A 21607-nucleotide genomic window follows, 5' to 3' on the forward strand; every position below is an offset into this window, starting at 1 on the left:
CAATTAAGGCAATAATCTCGCATAGCACAGCATCTAAATGCGTGTTAGAGTGTAAGCAGTCTCTGGAGAGAATCGGGACAGGGAGAAGCATACATCTATATTGGGTCCCAGGGCATATGGGAATAGATGGGAATGAAAAAGCGGACGAATTAGCTAAAAAGGGCGCATCCCTTGAAGCTTGGTCCGTAGACGTCCCAATTAGATTGGGCGAGATTAAGCGAAGGCGAGAGGTGCACATGATCGACCAAGCAGAAAAGGCGTGGGTTCAAGCGCGGGGCTGTAAAGTGTCGAAGATTATGTGTAGGTCTTACAACCTTAGACTAACACAGTTGCTTCTATCATTAAAAAGAGAGGACTGTAGACTCATGACGGGTATTCTGACTGGACACTGCCTTCTGGCGTCACATGCCTTTAAATTAGGCTTGGTCAGTGATAGCAGGTGTAGGAAGTGCGGGTTGGAGGAGGAAACGATCGAGCACGTTCTGTGCTCGTGCCCTGCACTTGCCAGGCTAAGACTCCAGCTATTAGGAGTGATACAGCTGTCAGATCTAGAAGCAGCAAGTGGCATAAGTCCTAGGAAGCTTCTAGTATTTGCCAAGAGGACGGAGTTATTTTATAACATAGGTCCTGGTTTTTGATAGGGTTTTTCAGTTTGGTCGTTAAAACAAACTTCTGGTAACACTACGGACTAAATCAGTCTATGTGAAGTCCTCATGGACCGGCCAGTTCAACCTACCTACCTCTCACGACGAACGAAAATCATACTTTATAAGTCACTTATCGTACCCGTCCTGCTATATGGGGCAGAAGCATGGACAATGACAACAGCAGATGAAGCGGCTTTGGGAGTGTTCGAGAGAAAAGTTTTTCGAAAGATTTATGGACCTCTACGCGTTGGCGATGGCGAGTACCGAAGAAGATTTAATGATGAGCTATACGAGCTATACGCAGACATCAACATAATCCAGCGAATTAAAATGCAGCAGCTGCGCTGGCTAGGCCATGTTATGCGAATGAAAGATGATGCTCCTACCAAGAAAGTGTTTCTATCGGAACCCGCCTATGGAAGCAGAGGTAGAGGGCGACCCCCACTCCGTTGGAAGGACCAGGTGGAAAACGATTTAAACTCCCATGATGTGGCCAATTGGCGCCGGTTGGCGGAGCAAAGGAGCGACTGGCACGCCTTGTTGGACGGCCATAACCGTTTAGACGGTTAAGCGCCAATTAAGTAAGTAAGTAAGTAATCAAATTGTTGCGACTATAAACTTCTGAAAGTCGTAGTATTTTAAAAATTCTGCAGATTATATCAGATAAATTTACAAAAAGGCACAGAAAAGCCATTGAAATGCGTAGAAAACTGTACCCTAGCACAGAAAATCCCATGAAATATGAAGAAAAAACCTGTACCCTAGCCAGCCCACGGTTACCACATGGTAACGCCTTAAATAAAATGTAAAGAATATACAAATTAAATAAGTCCAGCAAAAAGTTAACTTAAATATAATAACTTATTTCATTAGTTACCGACTTTTATAGTTTTTATTTAAATGTTCTTAAAAATTATTACTATAATCGCGTACTTACACTTAAATTTGACGTACGATAGCTTCTCTATTTGAACCCAGACTGACCAAAGCTTTGTTTTTCGGAAAGTCACGGATATTCTGTATAAAATAGCGTTATTCATTTGAAGATTTGTTGTGCAGTTTAGATATAATTCGTGGAAATATAGCGACGCCTTTTGCGTTACCATATGTTAATCGTGGGTTATTTCGGGTTAAACTTAGGTTAGCTGTCAAATAGTGGCCGACTCCCATGATCCACTCCCACATGCAAAAAAGATCTCTAAATACATCAGTCTCTAAACAGTTTCTCTCTGATCATAATATCCGATCAAAATATAGTTATAATAAATAAGCACCCAGTTCAGGACGAAATTGTTGCTTATTATTGTTGTAGCGATAAAGATACGCCCCGAAAGTTTTGGGCTGGAATACCGAAATTCTGAGCCCAAGTAGCGCACAGAGCACCGTTTCGATGCACATTTCTCTTGGAACCCATTCCCGCAGTTTTAGTTTGACAAGCCAGTACCCAGTTCGAACCATTTGATGCGGCCAATGAATCTTCTAATACCTTTTATAGAGCATTAAGCTACTTCCTTAAGTCCCGGCGGTGTATAAGTGGCCATTGTTAGAAACCTGGTTTGTGCTGGAGCTGGGTATTTACAAAGGTAGTGCGCTGCAGTTTTTTGCGTCGCTCCTCACCGCAGCTGCTGCAAATGCAGTGATCCCCATTCTCTCAACATGCAGGCCAAGCGGCTAATGTCTCGTGTTTGTGGCTGTGATCCTAAATATTTCTTTATTTATATTTAAAGTGATGGGGGAGTTAAGCGCCATAAGCGATGTTTGGCTATTCGCCTTGCGTCTCTCCATCTACTCCTTCGACAGGAGAGTACGTGCACTACAATATATTCAGAACTTCCGCTTTGAAATCACATTTCCTTGCTAAGAACTGTTAATTCGATGCTAAAGCCTTCCGATTCCATTATTGTCTTGGGTGACTTCAATATGCCACACATATCATGGTGCATCTCTGACTTTAATATCGTACCAGTTTCGTCAAAGTCTTCCAACAATGAATTTCTAGACGGAATGTCTGAGCTATGCCTTCAACAAATCAACATCCAATCGAATAAATTCGGAAGAGTGTTGGATTTAGCCTTTGTGGATGATGAATCTAAATATTCCATTAGTCGATGCGAACCCATTATTGAACCTGAAGATGCTTACCACCCTTCCCTCAAAATAGTTTACGAAGTTGTAAATTATGCTTGTAACAGCGGAAATAAACGATACGACTCCAGTTATCGCTTCGACTTTGCGAAGGCCAATTTTAAAAAATTAAATCGTGATCTATCTCGAATAGTGTGGCCAACATTTAATGCTGATGTGGAGCAAAGCGTTTCTCACTTTTACAATACCATTTACTGTCTTTTTGAAAAATACGTACCTAAGCGGATTTGTGTACATTCCGATACAAGCCAAGTATGGTTCACTAAAGAGCTGAAAATTTTAAAGAATAAAAAGTCTCGATCTTTCAAGTTGTTCAAAAAGACGGGTTTACATAACCATTACTTACAGTACTCGATTCTACGCTGCAAGTATTTTCAATTGAACAAAAAGTGTTACAAAGCTTATCTTTGTAAAATGAAAAGAAATATAACTTGCAACCCGAAGGCATTTTACGGATTCGTAAACTCTAAACGCAGGGTGAAAGGGTTTCCATCATCCATGAAATTCCAAGATAATATTTCCAGCGATGATCAAGAGATCGCCGACTTCTTTGCGGAATTTTTCAAATCAAATTACTCTATTGAGACCAACGTTTCACCTAATGAATACCCATACCATATTGATTCATGTTATTCAATCAGAGCTCCATTTATATCTTCAGAAGATGTATTATCTTATTTAAAAACTTTAAAAGTATCATATTCATACGGCCCCGACAAGATCCCGACACACTTTCTTAAAAAATGTGCCACAAACATCTATCAGCCGCTAACAGATTTATTTAATTTATCTTTAATTTATGGCGTTTTCCCAACAATATGGAAGGAATCTTTTCTTATTCCGCTTCATAAAAATGGAAGCAGGTCTTCAATAGAAAACTACCGGGGCATAGCAAAGTTATCCGCTATCCCAAAGTTATTTGAGGCTATTGTTACCCACCACCTAACATTCCCTATTTCCCCCATAATTGCAAGCTCGCAGCATGGGTTCTGTAAGGGCAAATCACCTATCAGCAATTTACTAGAATTTACCACCCACGTTTCTAATGGATTTAGAAAAGGCCTTCACACTGATGTAATTTACACCGATTTCAGTAAAGCTTTCGACAAAGTATCACACCCATTACTTATTCATAAGCTCAGTCAACTCGGTTTTCAACCCCATCTTATATGTTGGATTTCTTCGTATCTTGGTTATCGTACGCAAAAAGTAATCTTTAAAAATACACTTTCTGGGGTCATCAATGTTTCTTCTGGTGTTCCTCAGGGCAGCCATCTTGGTCCGATTCTGTTCTTGTTGTTCATAAACGATATATCTGGTACAATTAAATACTCAAAAATCTTGATGTACGCAGACGATGTAAAACTTTTCAAATCATGTGCCTCGGTTGAGGAACATTCCTTGCTTCAAATGGATTTAAATCACTTGGTTACCTGGTGCAATGTAAATTATATGCCGCTCAATCTCAAAAAATGTAAATTCATGTGTTTTTCTCGGAGAGTTTCGCCACCAGCTTCATATACAATTAACAACTATAGTCTAGAAACTGTAAATAATTTTATTGACTTGGGAGTCATGATGGATTCCAAACTTAGTTTCAATCTTCATATTAATGCTACAGTGAATAAAGGCAAAGGTGTTTTTGCATTTGTTAAACGGTGGTCAAAAGAATTTAACGACCCTTACATAACTAAAGCACTTTTTACAACATTAGTTAGGCCAATATTAGAATACGGCTCGATAATTTGGAATCCGCGTTATCAAGTCCATGCAGACAGTCTCGAATCAATACAAAAACAATTTTTACTATTTGCCTTAAGAAATTTCCAATGGGACTCTTTAACTAATCTTCCACCTTATACTAATCGATTAAAGCTTATCAATCTTCCAACTCTTGCTAGTCGAAGGGAAATGCTTGGTGTGATATTTATGACAAAACTTTTAAATGGATCAATTTCGAGCCCATTCCTTCTGAATGAAGTGAACTTTTGCGTTCCCTCTCGGACATCGAGACACTTCAAACCTCTTCTGCTGAAACAATGTAGAACGAATTTCGAACAAAATGAACCTTTTCGGCGTTTATCCCAAGATTATAACTCTCACTCAAACACATTTGATAGCTCGGACTCCCTTTTTTCTATAAAAAAGATTGTTCTCACCTCTCTAAATTAATGTATAATACGTTTGCTTCTGTTCTCTTTAAGTATTACGCTTGGCTGATGAAATTTCTTCTGTAGCTGAGCAGTCTCAGATCGTGACGCTTGACATACCGCTGCCCATCAAAGACTCGGCAAAATAAAAAAAAAAAAAAAAAAAGTTATTATATATATATATAAATCGATCGCGTGAACAGGACTAGCCTGGTTTCATTGGGCCACTTGAGGGCAGCGCGCTGCCACAACGTCCATTAAAAAAAAAAAAAAAAAAAAAAAAAAAAAGGGAACTGCGCCTAGTGACACCTTTTAAAACTAGTTGAGGGCGTATGGTGATTTCGAATGCACACCTGGAAGTCTTCTGGGGCTACTGCTGTGGCCATACTGCCTAGAGCTCCCACTGTTAGACTCACAAAGCCTTACTGCCGAACACGTAGCAGTTCTGCGTATGTGCAGGTCCAGCGGTAGCTGGTTTAGGATCACATTTAGTGCGTCAGTCGGACATTACCTAGGTGCACCTGTTGCCCTTCCTAGGGCTGCTCACTGTACTCCAATCATCATTTTAATGGTGTACTCTTTGTCCATGGCCGGCCATCAGGCTATAGCCCCATATACTAGAATGGGTCTGACGACGGCCGTATATAGCTACATTACTGCTTCACGCACCTTCGATCCGTATCAAATGCAAACTGTTTCTACTTAATTATAAGTGAATATAAATAGTTTCAGAAGTTTGCGCACTCGTCGTTAGGCGACTGTCGTGCGAATGAAATGTTTGCAAGTGATCATTAGCATTTCGTATGTGCATTCTCGTTTGCATGCTGATCGCTGTTACAGTGTGGCTGTATGTAGTGGTAGCTAAATGAATGTCGAGTGGTGATGCTACTAAAAGCGACATTACAAGCGTAAACTTCTGCTCAGCGGCTAACTACGCCGTCACATGCGTACCAGTACCTCTGTTTTGTATACAAAGCAACTAAAAATTATAATAGTAGGGTTGCCAAAATTTCGTTTCCTTGATATAGCCTAATGTACAGAACGTCTTATTTTATAGTCTACTTCCTTTACCATGTTTCATATGTACGTATTTATATACATATGTACCCACATTCTTATTGCCAACTACTTAAAATATTTTCCTTCATTTTATTTTTTATCGTATTATTGCCTCTGTTTCTGTTATTTGTTGTTATATCTTGTTGTTGCATTTAGTAGATTGTGGTCGTTTATTTTGTTGCCATTTGTAATTTGGTTTGCTTGAGTGCGTTTCGCATTTGTTGTACTATTTTGAAGTTGGCATCCTCACTGATGATGTTGCATTTGTTGTTGTTTTGTTATGCTTTGCATGATTTTCTCTTTGTTAAATTTGCGTATTTATATGCATATACGTTTTTCTAGAACTACCACATTTTTGGGTCAAATGTCCTTTTCTGACACTAATTTAATTCTTTATCGAAGTTGGTAAGTTTTGGGGTTCTTATGTAATTGAATTGAATGAAATCAATGAATCTTTTCGAATTTATGAAACGTTCATCTGATTGAGAAGTTGTTTTAGATACTATTTTTAACTTAATTGAATTTTCTGGAGAAATGCCCTAAAGATTGTTAGTAATGGAGGAATCTGTTAAGTGATATATGTATGAAAAGAGGTGTCTTCTTAGATGGCTTTTGCAAATAAATAAAAAAAAGGACTACTTGGAATTCTGTGCTCGTACTCAGCTAATCAGTAGAACAAAAGAGGTTCCATCTCTTTCCTTAACCATCCCCCTGCGGATATGGTGCGCCGGACGTAAGAGGCGGCCGCCACTGGTATCTAATCCGTAGTAAGGTGTTTTTTCTCAAAATTAACAAGCTGCGAAACGTGTACCTCTTTCGAGACATTATAACGGTCGTTAGAAGCTATACCGCGTGGAACAGGAAAAGCCAGTCGTGATGGGTATATATTGTTTTATTGTAAATTTATATACGGCCTCATCTCCTGTCCTTGGGTTGGACACTCTAGTGGAACAACCACGATGCCTGTAGTTTACTCAGAGCGAACAATATGAGTGAAATCTTCCCGCATGTGATGATAAACTACAGTCACCCTGATGGTCCCCTAAGGGCCGTAAAGTTTTTCTTTTTGTCTCCCTCAAATCATGGTTCCATATTAACGGAAAGGGACCCCAGCGGGTTAGGGGGCTTAGAATATACCCGCGGTAGGTATGCCTGTCGTAAGAGGCGACTAAAAAAGCAAATTGATTCAAGGGGTTGTGTAGCGCAACCCCCTCAAGGGGTTTCCAGCGCAATACATAGATTCGCCAACCCAATTGTCAACCTCACCTACTCGTGGCGAATCCTGTTTCATTACAGCCGAGGCTCTGGCGACACCGAACTCCTGATGTATCTAGGGCGTGGGAGGGTGTTATGGCCTAGCAGGTTTCATGTGGTCATACCAAATCGTTCCCAAGATGGTCGGTATAGTACCTTTATGGTGCTTGTTACCGGAACATACCGGATCTGCATTCGGCAAAGGACCATTAACATCGATAACACTCCCCAAGGCCTTCGGGGCCTGTCCTTATCGCTTCAACAACAACAACAACGTTTCCGGAAGGGCTGGGGTCTATTGTTTACTGTGTCGAACCACAAATAAGTAGATCCTACAGGCTGCCAGATCACTCCATGGTCTTTTAGGCGGAAATTGTAGCCACGAAGATGGCAGGAAAACTTCTCAATTAAGGCTGCTTAAGCTGCGTTGGCGTCAATATATGTATTGATTATTAAACAGTACTTCATCAAGTAGTGTTCTGCAATGCAAATAAGCATTGAAGAGACCTCGCTCAGGCCGAACCACACATCTACACTGGCTTCCCCTCCATACAGGGATGAAAGGTAATGAAAAGACCGTAAAATTGGCAAAGGTGCAGCACTCGATGAATCGATGGTAAACGTCGCAATCCATTTGTTAGAAATCAAGAGCAGACAGCAAAGGTGTGGACAGAAGCGCGGGAATAAAAACTGCTTTGATCATGTGCAAATCCTCCACGTTGGACTCACAAATTTGCTTATATCTATACAAGCACTCCCATCTTGCGTTTATGTTAGGTATCGTCAGTAACAGCAGATGTAGGAAGTGCGAGCTGCAGGAGAAAACGTTTGAGCACGTTCTATGTTCTTATCCTGCGCTCGCCGGGCCAAGGCACCAGAGGTTAAAGGCGGCAGAGTTGCACGATCTCAAGCTGGCTTTTAGCTAGGTCCTAGAAAACTGCTGTTGTTTGCCAAAAGGACAAAATTTTTTCATAATGTAAGTCCTGGTACCTAGTTGAAATTTTTCCGTTTGGTAGACAAAGAAGTTCTGGTAACAGTATAAAAACACTCAGTTTGTGTGAGTTCTTTATTGACTGCATTAGCACAAACTATTTCAGCCATGGACAATTGATTTGACACTTAAGCTTCAGTGGTAAGGAAGCTATGATTTGGTTAATGAAAACAGCCACTTAGATGTGGGCCTTCCCTTTCATGTTCCCCATAGATCTCATCTGCCATAATTATGTGCAATCCAAAGGCTTAAAATATTAATTATGGCCCTTCAGTCTTTTCCACTTTTAGCGAAATTTAAAGCGCATATACAAATTAATTAACCAACATTTGCTTAGCAAGCATATTTAAAATTGATAATTAAGTTATTAGAAACCATAACAAAAACAAAAGTAGTACAAAAACACAACCAAAGCGAAACGGAGACTAGACTCCAAGGAGTTGAAATGTAAACTCAGTTTGATTAATGTGATGGGTAGTAAATTCAGTAAGAAAACATTTGCATAACTGCGAACTCATATGAGAGCATGTTTTTTAAACACACACAAGCATATGCACACATATAATGTATGTATATAAGGGTGGTCCTTATACGGGTGAAAGATTTTCTTTTGGCAGCCCAGCGTTTCAAGTGGCTCCCTACCCTGAGAAACTATATCAGCAATTTTCTCAATTTTTTTTTTAAATATTTGAACGTCGCTAGGGAGGATTGAATGAATTGCATGACGCATGGTCCTTTTACGGTACTATTTACTATTTTACCTTTTCTAGTAACTTTCAACGATTTTTTTTTTTTTTTGCCATAAAAACTTAAATAATTTTTAAGGTTACAAACAGCCCTTTTAAAAAAACCTACATTAAAAATGCTGTATCCTCTTTTCTCCTGTTTTATCACTATATTATTACAAAGATTTTTCTTAAAGTTTGACCTTCGGTAGCGACCTCTATAAACCCTACAATAAAAATATATATATATACGCCATCAGTATTTTTTAATAATTAAAGATTTTACTGGGTACCCCGTTAATTAAAAAAAAAAAATCGAAAAATAAAAACCACCCTAATGTATATCTTAAAAAAACATACTATATATGTTATTAAGTATTTTAATTTGATGTTACTGAAATATATATAAATGAACTACTGTCATGGTGGTTGGTTGTAAGTTAAGCTGTTCACTGTTTTAGGCCGGAGGTTTTAGTTTTTTCTTTTTTGTGTGATGAAATGTTGCAGTGGGACCGATAACTTTATGATATTTTCATTAGTTTTGGCCACAAGGGACAATGTTGATATGTAAATATATGCTTATATATACATTTATGTCAAATATGTACGCATTTTGGCTCGTAGCGAATTTGTGTGTTAATTAATGGCGACACATGAAATCCCATAATAATAAGTTTGAGCCTTAACAAAAAAAGATCAAGAAGAAAAACGTGAATTTTGACAAAACTTTTGATGTGTCAAAAGTGACGAAGGGTCACGCGATATGAGAGATGTGTAATATTTATGCTCTTCTACAATAGAAGGGTTCAAATATGTGATAACATAATTTAAAAAAAATTTTTAAATTAAACGGTTTTATTGAAAACAATACTTACATAAATTAATAATAATACTAACAGCTAGATAATAATTAGGTAGGTCCTAGGTACTAGTCGTCATACTCCTCATCAATTTAGGGCGTTGATCAGACAATTAAATAAAAGCGTTAGGCGGCCACCGTGGTGTGATGGTAGCGTGCTCCACCTACCACAACCTATGCCCTGCGTTCGAACTCCGGGCAAAGCAAGATCAAAATTTTAGAAATAAAGTTTTTCAATTAGAAGAAAATTTTTCTAAGTGGGGTCGCCCCTTGGCAGTATTTGGCAAGCGCTGCTAGTGTATTTGTACCATGAAAAGCTCTCAGTGAAAACTCATCTGCCTTACAGATGCCGTTCGGAGTCGGCATAAAACATGTAGGTCCCGTCCGGCCAATTTGTAGGGAAAATCAAGAGGAGCACGACGCAAATTGGAAGAGAATCTCGGCCTTAGATCTCTTCGGAGGTTATCGCGCCTTACATTTATTTTTTTTTTTTTATTTAGTTCATTTAGTGACTCATTATTACAAGAACTCTTTCCTCACAATTTGTTACAATCTAAGTCCTCAATACATAATCCTTCCAAAGGCTTTACTCGACTCTGCGCCACGTATGCTTGTCCCTCCTCCAACTCCAAAATATTCTGATGTCACTTCTACCGGACTGTATGTAATATTTGTTCCAAATATGAACCAAATCGGACCACAAATAAGATTTTTGTGAATATCTCAATCCTTGCGCCACCTAGCGGCGATTTTTTCATAGGTCGCTTTCTATTCTTGTATGTATTATGAGTTCCAAATATGAGCCAAATCAGACCACAAATACGATTTTTGTGAATATCTCGATCCCTGCGTGTATTATTGCATTTTCGTCGGATTCTGAACTATATTCCAAGTTTCAAGCTTGTAGCTTATCGGGAAGTTACTTAAATTTTAATTACTAAATTCGTTCACAACGGCCGGCCGTGCAGCCGTGCAACCTGTCAAGTCAACCTAAATAAAACCGTTTAAAAAGGAAAAGAAGGAAACAAATTTTGATGAGGCGAATAGAGGCGAAGGGTTGGCTCAAGGGTGCGGAAATGTCGGCACATATTAAACATGTATATACCGATGGCTTCAAATTCACGGAAAAGATCACCTCTGCAATTTATTTTATCGATCCAAAAATAAGTAGATCCAAAGGCTGCCAGACCAAAGCAGTGTCTTTCGAAAAAGAATTGTAGCTGTAAAGAAAGCAGCAGATATTCTTTTAAGAAGCATGCTTAAGTGGCAGTCTTTTCTATATATGTATAAACTGAGAGTGATACGACGATTAAGACTATAATTTCAAACATTTATTCATCAAGAAGTGGTTATGGAATGTAGACAAACATTAGATAAACTTCGCTTAAACCGAAATATACGTCTATACTGGGTGCGCTGTTATAGAGCTATAAAAAAGTAAACAAAGGTGCACTAGAGGCATAGAGGGTCCTGGCATTGTCCGTATAAAAAGTAACTCTGTTACGAAGCGGCCTGCTCGGGATACAAAAACGGATACTCGCGAGGAGACCAGGTGCATCAACTGCCACGCGAATAATGTCATAGACAAAAGTAAGAGAGATAACGGATCTTCTACATTCATGCGAGGGAATCGGAGCAGAGAAGTTCAACGATCGCAATATGAAACGAACAAATGTTTTTGTACACGTTCGAGACTCTTAATATGGCACTCGTGATATGGCCTTCAAATAAAACAAGCATATTCAAGTTTAGAGCGAACAAGCGCAGTGAACTATAATTTTAAAGTATAGAGATCACTAAAGTCAGAGCTAAAGCGCCGAATAAAGGCCAGCACTGAATATGCCCTAGCAATGATAGCATTTAAGTGAGTAGCGAAAGAAAATTTCGAGTCGAATACTACCCCTAAGTGTTTTATCTCATTAAGGGTTGAGAGGAGGGTGCCGCCAATAAAATAAGAGGTGGGGAGATTATCGCGAGCTTTGGAGAAGGTAACATGAAAGCATTTACCAACATTTAGCGGCAAATTATTGGTATTACACCACACAGCGACATTGTCGAGATCAGTTTGAATCCTTTCCGCGTCAGAGGCATTCAAAATGGTTCCAAAAACCTTTAAATCATCAGCGTACAAAAGAAAGTTAGAGTGCTGAAAGGAGGCTGAAATATCATTTATAAAGGTTACAAAAAGCAGCGGCCCCAAAATACTACCTTGCGGCACGCCGGAGGTGGCAATAAAAGAGTTAGATTAAGTATTGTCAATTACAACAGCACAACTACGCTGTTGAAGATATGACCTTATCCAAGAAAGAAATGTTGAATGGAAACCCAAAGAAAGCAATTTAGAAATTAGGATTGAGTGACTAATTTTATCAAATCAGTGTATACAGTATCGACTTGTAAACGATTATTAAACGCGGATAGGCAATAGTCAGAGAAAATTGTTAAATTTCTCACAGTGGATCTACCGGACATGAAACCATGCTAATTGTTACTGATTAGCCGTTTTACCGCAAGATTCATTTTTTGTTTCACAATATACTCAAAAAGTTTAGAAATAGTCGACAACTTAGCTATGGGTCTATAATTGGCGACGTTATTTTTATTACCACTCTTGAAAACTGGGCTAATGAAAGTTATCTTCCATGCATCGATAAATTCACCACACTTGAGAGATTTGTTAAAAATAAGAAGGAGTGGGATCGCCAATGCCAAATAATTTTTAAAAAGATAAGACAATAGGCCGTTAATATCGGTAAAGGTGGATGATTTTATGTTTTGGATTCCTTCCACAACATCTTTAAGGTATAAAGTCAAAGCGCCAAAGTTGGTAGGAGAGTCAGCCCAAAAGGGGACCTCCGGCCGGACTTCCGTTTGCACAACAAAGTTGGAGCGGGAAATCGCGTAACTAGCGCTATATTGACCTGGGGTGATCTTTTCGAAGCGTGGTCCAGGTCAAACATTGCGTAGCCGTTTTTGGATAGGCTTAGATCAACTTTTTTAAGGCATAGATCATCTTCGTTTTCAGCGAAATACTATGCAGGACATAGTCGGCATTGGATCGAGCGGGGGATATTTGCGTGCAGACGGCCTAGGCTGTGAAAAATTTGGGCTCCTCAGGTATTTTGGGTCTTAACTACGGAGTATTATTTGGTAGCAAACTCACCTCAGTAAACAGCAAGGATAACAAAATAAACTACAATTTGTTCTGTACTACTTTCTAAATGGTTCTTGTTATGGACAAACTCGTAGTTAAACAAATCTGAGCACGCAACAGTTGATTGCCACAAAAACCGATAGTGGGTGTTAGGGGTTTTGTATGACTAGCGCATGATACTTAATGGGTAAACAAATACTGCTAACTATTTCTATAAATGAACGACTATATATTTATATACATGTTTGTACATATATTATATTGTTTTGGTTTTGTATATAATTCTCTCAAAGTGATGTGCTCACGAAGTATGAAGAAAACAAAAAGTAAAAAGAAGAACAAAAATATACAATAGATATAAAAATATGGCTGAAATAAGCTAACGAGCTTAAGCAAGATGTTAACGTAGCATAAAAATAAAAAAAGGAGGACGTAGAACATACCATTGGACATCATTGTGCCAGTGTGGGATTTAGGGGTAAAGTTTTAAGTTTAAAATAACAGTTAAATAAACTTTTTATTAAGGTTTGTTTGCTAATATTATTTTAGCGGTCTTTCTTGGCGGAGTTTTTGCAGAGATTGCATTTAACGATTAAGCAAAAACCAAGCAGCTTCCCACTTCCGGGAAAAAAAGTATCGTAAATACTAATATGAGTAAAGAGCTACTATATAATATATACCATATTTCATGCAAATCGAACGGTGAATAGAATTTGTTCGAATAGATCGGTCCCTGGTCCACTTTACGGAAAGAAACTTCACAGGCGATAACTCGTTGAATCCATTAGCAAAAGATTACGCCGGGATTATTTTTGCGCTAGCGGGTAAGGGGGCCTAGAATATACCCTCGGTAGCTATACCTGTCATAAGAGGTGACTAAGATACCAAAATTATTTAAGGGGTTGTGTAGCGCATTATATAACTTACCCATAACCCAATTGTCAACCTCACTTACCCGTGGCGAATCATGTTTCATTAACAGCCGAGGCTCTGGCGACCTCGAACTTCTGATGACTCTAGGGGGTGGGAGGGCGGTATGGTCTAGAAGGTTACATGTGGTCATACCAAATTGTTCGCGAGATGGTCGGGCTAGTACCTTTAAGGTGCTTTTTACCGGAACGTACCGGATCTGCATCCGGCAAAGGACCACCAACATCGATAATACTTCCCAAGGCCTTGGGGAAGTTTCCTTAACGCTACAACAACAAAAAAACGGGATTATTTTCAGCTCATTATGAAATCATTTAAAAGCCATTTCGAGATAATTTTGGGATTAAGTTAGCAATTATTTCGCGAATAGTTGGAATAGTCTAGCGGGGGTTCGGAAGAATTCATTTATGAATACACAATGGGACTGTTATTATTATGGCATTGTCTTCAGCACGTTATCGAAATAGTATCGATTTCTTTTCGATAACAACTTTTCTTAACGAAAAATTATCGGTATATTATTGATGAATAGTTGACCTGTTATCGGTATATTATCGAAAAGTTTTGGATTAGTTATTGTTATCGGATTATCATCAGCATATTCTAGAAATGGTATCAATTTGTTTTCGATAACAACTCCTAACGAAAAATTATCGGTATATTATTGATGAATAGTTGACGTATTATCGGCATTTTATCGAAAAATCCCAATTTTTGGATCGAAATTAATCAATTTTTATACAAAAAATATTGATGTTTTTCAAATTTATGTTTTTTTCGGTAACTTTTCGAGAACACAAGGATATTTTTCAATAGAAATAGGTACTTTTTGATAAAAAAATCAATATCAACAAGTAAGGATGGCTAAGTTCGGGTGTAACCGAACATTACATACTCAGCTGAGCGTTTTGGAGACAAAATAAGGGAAAATCACCATTTAGCAAAATGAACCTAGGGTAAGCCTGGAACGTGTTTGTATGACATGTGTATCAAATGAAAGGTTTTAATGATTATTTAAAACGTAGTGGGCCTTAGTTCTATAGGTGAACGCCTTTTCGAGATATCGCAATAAGGGTGGACCGGGGGTGACTCTAGAATGTGTTTGTACGATATGGGTATCAAATTAAAAGTATTAATGAGGGTTTTAAAAGGGAGTAGCCCTTAGTTGTAAATGTGAAGGCATTTTTGAGATATCGACCAAAATGTGGACCAGGGTGACCCAGAACATCTCCTGTCGGGTAACGCTAATTTATTTATATATGTCATACCACGAACAGTATTCCTGCTAAGATTCCAAGGGCTTTTGATTTCGCCCTGCAGAACTTCTTCATTTTATTCTACTTAATATGGTAGGTGTCACACCTATTTTACAAAGTTTTCTCTAAAGTTATATTTTGCGTCAATAAACCAATCCAATTACCATGTTTCATCTCTTTTTACCTACTTGGTACAGAATTATGGAATTTTTTCCATTTTTCGTAATTTTCGATATCGGAAAAGTGGGCGTGGTCACAGTCGGATATCGGCCATATTTTATACAAAGATAAAGTGACTTCAGATAAGTACGTGAACTAAGTTTAGTTAAGATATATCGTTTTTTGCGCAAATTATTGCGTTAAAAGCCGAGCGGAAGGACAGAGGGTCGACTGTGTATAAAAACTGGGCGTGGCTTCAACCGATTTTGCCTATTTTCACAGAAAACAGTTATCGTCATAAAATCTATGTCCCTACCAAATTTCACAAGGATTGGTAAATTTTTGTTCGACTTATGGCATTAAAAGTATTCTAGACGAATTAAATGAAAAAGGGTGGAGTTACGCCCATTTTGAAATTTCCTTTTATCTTTGTATTTTGTTGCACCATATCATTACTGGAGTCGAATGTTGACATAATTTACTTTTATACTGTAAAGATATTAAATTTTTTGTTAAAATTTGACTTTAAAAAAAATTTGTTTTAAAAGCGGTCGTGTTCGTCATCCGATTTCGCTAATTTTTAGTTAGCGCACGTATAGTAACAGGGGTAACGTGTCTACCCAATTTCATCATGATATCTTCAATGACTGCCAAATTACAGCTTGCAAAACTTTTAAATTACCTTCTTTTAAAAGTAGGCGGTGCCACGTCCATTGTCCAAAATTTTTCTAATTTTCTATTTTGCGTCATAAGGTCAACGCACCTACCAAGTTTCATCGCTTTATCCTTTTTTGGTAATGAATTATCGCACTTTTTCGGGTTTTCAAAATTTTCGATATCGAAAAAGTGGGCGTGGTTGTAGTCCGCTTTCGTTCATTTTAAGTAGCGATCTGAGATGAGCGCCCAGGAACCTACGTACCAAATTTCATTAAGATACCTCAAAATTAACTCAAGTTATCGTGTTTACAGACGGGCGGACGGACGGACGGACGGACGGACATGCCTAAATGAATTTCTTTTTTCACCAAGATCATTTTGATATATAGAAGTCTATATCTATCTCGATTAGTTTATGCCGTTACGGATTACCGTTATGCGAACAAAGTTAATATACTCTGTGAGCTCTGCTCAGCTGAGCTTGAAAACAAACTCGTTAAGTTTTCGATAGCAAATCTAAAGTTTTTCAGAAAATCGGGAAATTTTCGGAAAAAAAATCGATCACATATGCTATTGATAACAAATTTATAACTCCTCGATAACAAATCGCTATCTTGTCCATACCTCGCCGATAACAAAGCGATAACAAATGTATAACAAACCGATATCTCAACCAAAAATAAATGTATAACACGTCCATGAATTGTCGACAACAATCCTGTAACTCTTCAAGTTCATTCAATACCTGTTTACATAGAAAATATCGGTTTCGGGAGCTGTTATTTGCGATCTCTGCTTTTAAAAACACACAAACTGTAATAATTCAAAACAAATATAAAACGAAACTTATGTTTGAATGTAAAACCTCGCTAAATGTTGGCGCTAAAAAACTCAGAAGTAAATAACAATAATAAAGAAAGTTTTTTGGTATGGTGGGTTACAGATTCCTTTCCGAGAAAGCACTCAATTAGAATTCGGTGGTCAAAAATTTTTTTGGTAAACTTGAAAGCTTTTTTTGTGTGGGTATATATGAGCTCTTAAATATTCTTTGTAATCTAACCTATGCACATTAGTAAATATTTAAAAATATTGCTTCACCTTTCCTTATTATTTTTTTTTTTTATTTACAGAGTTACCAGATGTGTCCTTCACCATACATATATCAAAACAAATATACTGTTATTGCAAGCAACATATAAAAACGCAACATCTAGTCGTAGAAATTTTAATTCTAAAAATCACACTTTACTAAACACACACATACATGCATAATATATGTGTAACCTCACAACGTTATCATAAAATGGTTGTCATAAAAATATGATACCAACTGCAAATATTTATAAACGTTAATAGAATGATATAGCAGACGAAAGATTGAATTTCAAATTTACAGGCTGTTGAATATCACACAAGCATGGCAGGTATTTAGATGAAACCCAAGAACGTATAAGTTAGCAACGGCAAAGCTAAAACTGTATTGAACAGAAATATACGTGGGCTAGTCTGCAAAAAGCGAGTTCACGCAACTTAAGCCTTGAACGGATCAAAATGTGAATATAATATTACTATCGTGGAGTTGTTTGTTATCGGCTTGCTATCGCTCAGTCTGGGGCTTTTTATTGGTTTGATACATAAGAAATTCAGATATGTATTTTTCCGAATACTAGTATCACTACGCTGTTAGTAAATAATCACAACAACAAAAACTGCAAGCAACGACACTTATGTACAAGGCAACGAAGAATATTACACACGCATAGCCATCAGCTCGAAACGAAGAGATATTTTACATATGTATATTGCCTGCAACTAAGAGCAGAAGTTGTACTCACACATATACGCGCATATGGCTAAAAAGAAGAAAAGCATAAACTACAAATATACATGCATATAACTGGGTAACCAAGCATGAGATACAACTGTTCTCGAACATTTGCTCGCGAAATGACTAGACCTTAGGAGAAATAGGGGGATTCAAGAGGTTGTGTAGCGCAATATATAGCTTCTCCAACCCAACTGTCAACCACACCTTCGAGCCTCACAATCCCGTTTAACTAACAGACGAGGCACTGGCGACCCCAAGCTCCTCATGGAACTTGGGAGTGGGGAGGAAGGGATCGCACGAAGGTTTAATGTGGCCATATAAATCGTTCCCGAGATGGTCGGACCAGCACATTAATGGGGCTGTGTTACCGGAGCGTACCGGATCTGTATCCGGCAAAGGACCATCACATCGATAACACTCTCCAAAGCCTTCGGGGAGTAACCTTATCGCTACAACAACAACAACAGGAGAAATAGGCGAACAAGAATATCGAGAGAATAAAAGCAGCGCAAGCTGGGGAATCGGTAATCAGTTTGATTTAAAGACGCTTTTGTGGTGTACGTGATATTGAAGTATAATTGTACTACTTACTTCCAAAGTAGCCTAAATAAAGGCCATTTTGGAATACTGAATATTGCAGTTATTTATTCGAAAGTTCAGCGATTCGAACGTTAGCAGAAGGTACAAAGTAATAGGAATCCACTAGAATTCGTTACAGTATGTTATCGAATTTATGTTTAGCAAGTCGGTATTTGTTTCATAACAAACCGTTGAGTGGTCTTTAACAAATAGATCACACATCGATAAGATATCGACGACTTTTCGGAAACATATCTATAACTTTTCGATAACAAGTCGATTACGGGCCGATAAAAATTGCTAAAACTACGACTACAAATCGATAACTTTCCGATAGCTAATCGATAAATTTGTGACACTATTTTGAAAACTTTTCGATAAATATTAGAAAAATGTTCGAAAATAATTCGATATTTTTTCTATAACAAACCAATAACTTGTCGTTTAAAATCGATAACTTGTCCACAACAATTGAAAAATTTTCCAGAACACTCCTTTATTTTTCATGCCTCTTACATTGTATATTTCACGAAATAGCATACCTATTGCAAACACCACGCATACGCTTACACTCGTATTACGCTTACACCTGTGTATTCTCTTATGCCATGAGCAAATATGTTTACCCATCAAATATGTTTTTTCCTAGAAAACAGCCTCAATCAGCCACGCCAGCTTTCCTATTTCGCGATATATGATACCAATCGGGAGCAACAAGATAGGTCAAGTATTTCTCCACGTGCATCGGGTAGTGATTACAATCGTTAAAAACGAGCAATGATCGGCTTACAATATGTTCGTGTAGAAACATGAGTTGGTCCATTGCTTCATTACAGTGGAGTATAATGGTAATTACTCCAGTGGACCACATGATCCAACGATTTTTGCAGGGTTTTCGTTCTGATCTGTTGTTGTCATTTGTCCTGTATTTATAGTTCGTAGGTACATGAGCAGGTATTGTCAAAGTTGATGCCTGTGTATGTGAACCGAGGGTGGTTTACTAATCGATTTGTGTAGCTGACTGGGGTAGGTAAGAATCCGTGATTTTAGTCGTTTGACCTTCTTTGTGGGTTTGTTGTTTTGGTGTGTTAATTGTATTGTGTTTATTTGTTGTTGTCTGTGCGTCTGTTGTACCTGTGTGATTACTTTGTTTCTTGTAAACAAGTTTTAAAGGCTCGAATATTGTGTCAGAAATTGTGTTTATCTGTTCGTTTATTATTCTGCCGTCGAATGTTTTCTATCTGTAGATTTCCATGTTTTCGAATACGTTGAGACTTCGGCCTTTCGCTTGTATGTGAAGAACCCTATCTGTGTTATTGATGTTTGCTGGGGAACATTCATTGTCTACCATGTGATTCGCGAAGTTAGACTCGGGTATAATGTTTGGATTCCGTATTATTTTAATGTAATCTCTAACATGTTCTCTGAACCTCGTTCTTATTTGCCATCCTGTTTGTCTTATGTAACTATGCTGGCATCCGCAGGTAAGCTTGTATACGCCGTGTCTGCCAAAGCGATCCTCTGAATTAGTGTTAGTTGTTAGTTTTCGCTCTAGATTGTTCGATGTTTTGAATGCTGTGTTAATGTTGTATTTTTTAAAGAAGTTTGCCAATTTATATGTTGCGCCATAGTCGTTCAGCTATTATTTTCCTTTTCATAATTTTTTTTTTTTTTTCTCCATTGGTCCTTCTGAGCTTATCTATTAGTGCTTTTTTATATCCGCTGTTTGCAGCGATATTATATATGACACCAAGTTCTTTATTATATGCCTCTTGTGTAAGAGGTGTTCTTTCAAGTCTATGTACCAAGTGCCTTAATGCTGCATTTTTCTGCTGTTGGGGGTGATTTGAGGTATTGTGTATTATTGCGTCGGTGACCGTTGGCTTTCTATATATGTCATGGTTAAATCTTTTGGCTTCTTTCTCAGTATTTATCGTAAGGTCTAGATAGTTGATTCCTCCATCTTTTTCGGTTTCCATTGTAAATTTTATATTTTCGTGCTGCTTGTTGAGGTAATCCAGTACAAAATCTTCGTCATTAGTAGTTAAACGCATATTATGTTATGCACGTATCTAGCATAAAATGACACGCCTAATTTGGACTTCATCTCCTGTATGTATTTTTCTTCCAGATTTTGCATGAACAATTCCATAAGAATTGCTGATGTGGGGCTTCCCATTCCAAGACCGTTTGTTTGTCTATATATTTTATTGTTGAATTGAAAATAGTTTTCACGTAAAGTGGTTCTTAGCGTATTTGTGATTTGCATACTCTTCACTTTGTTTTTTGTATTATGAACTATTTTTGAGCTAACTATATCCAAAGTATCCGATAGTGGTATAGATGGGTATAAATCTTTTATGTCAAAAGATACCAATTTTCTGTTCGTTGTTAGCTCTACGGTCTCAAGTCTCTCTATTAGTTCTGTTGTGTTAGCTATTGCATATTCGTTCCTTAGCTCCAGAGTATCTTTCAATATCATTTTTAAATATTTGGACAGTTTGTAACATGGATCCGATTTAAAATTAATGATGGGCCTCATTGACGTGTCCGGCTTGTGGATTTTTGATAGCGCAATCATATAGTAATATGAATACCATCAGTATACGACAGCAATTGTAAACTCTAATCATAGATAGTCCAACATGGTTTAGTTCTTCCACTAGAACTATCTTTTCAAAATAAGACTAGAGGAATAACATGAAAAAAGTTGGCTTTTCTAAAGCATCGTTTGGTTTCGAATGGCTCGGAAAGGTCTTTCACTTGCTCAAAATCATTCGGCGAAGCCTTACCAACTTTGCAGGGCTCATAAATTCAGACATAGCAGCATAAAAGCAATTTCTTATCGCGCTGTAAAACGCTACCTTGGAATTGCCAAAGAGATGACGATTGTCGATTATCTTATCGTGAGTCTTCACCAGAAGATAGTAGACTTATCAGAACCGAAACTGCACTGATAAAACCAAATCAGTCTTGGGCGCATTACACTATATATATCCTAATACGTGATACGGCTGATTCCGCGGTGATTGCCGCAGTTTTCAGGATTGCATTCCTTATGGATTGAGCAGAGAATATTAAAGTTCTACCTACCTAAAACTCCGTGTTTGAACAGCTCTACAGATAGTTCATTAGCCGGCGCCTTGTTATTCTCTAGTGTGTATTTTTTTCCATTCTCACTTCATCACAGTCAGGTTCAAGACGGAGAGTTTTC

Source organism: Eurosta solidaginis, chromosome 5, assembly GCF_040869045.1.
Source record: "Eurosta solidaginis isolate ZX-2024a chromosome 5, ASM4086904v1, whole genome shotgun sequence".
NCBI lineage: Eukaryota > Metazoa > Arthropoda > Insecta > Diptera > Tephritidae > Eurosta > Eurosta solidaginis.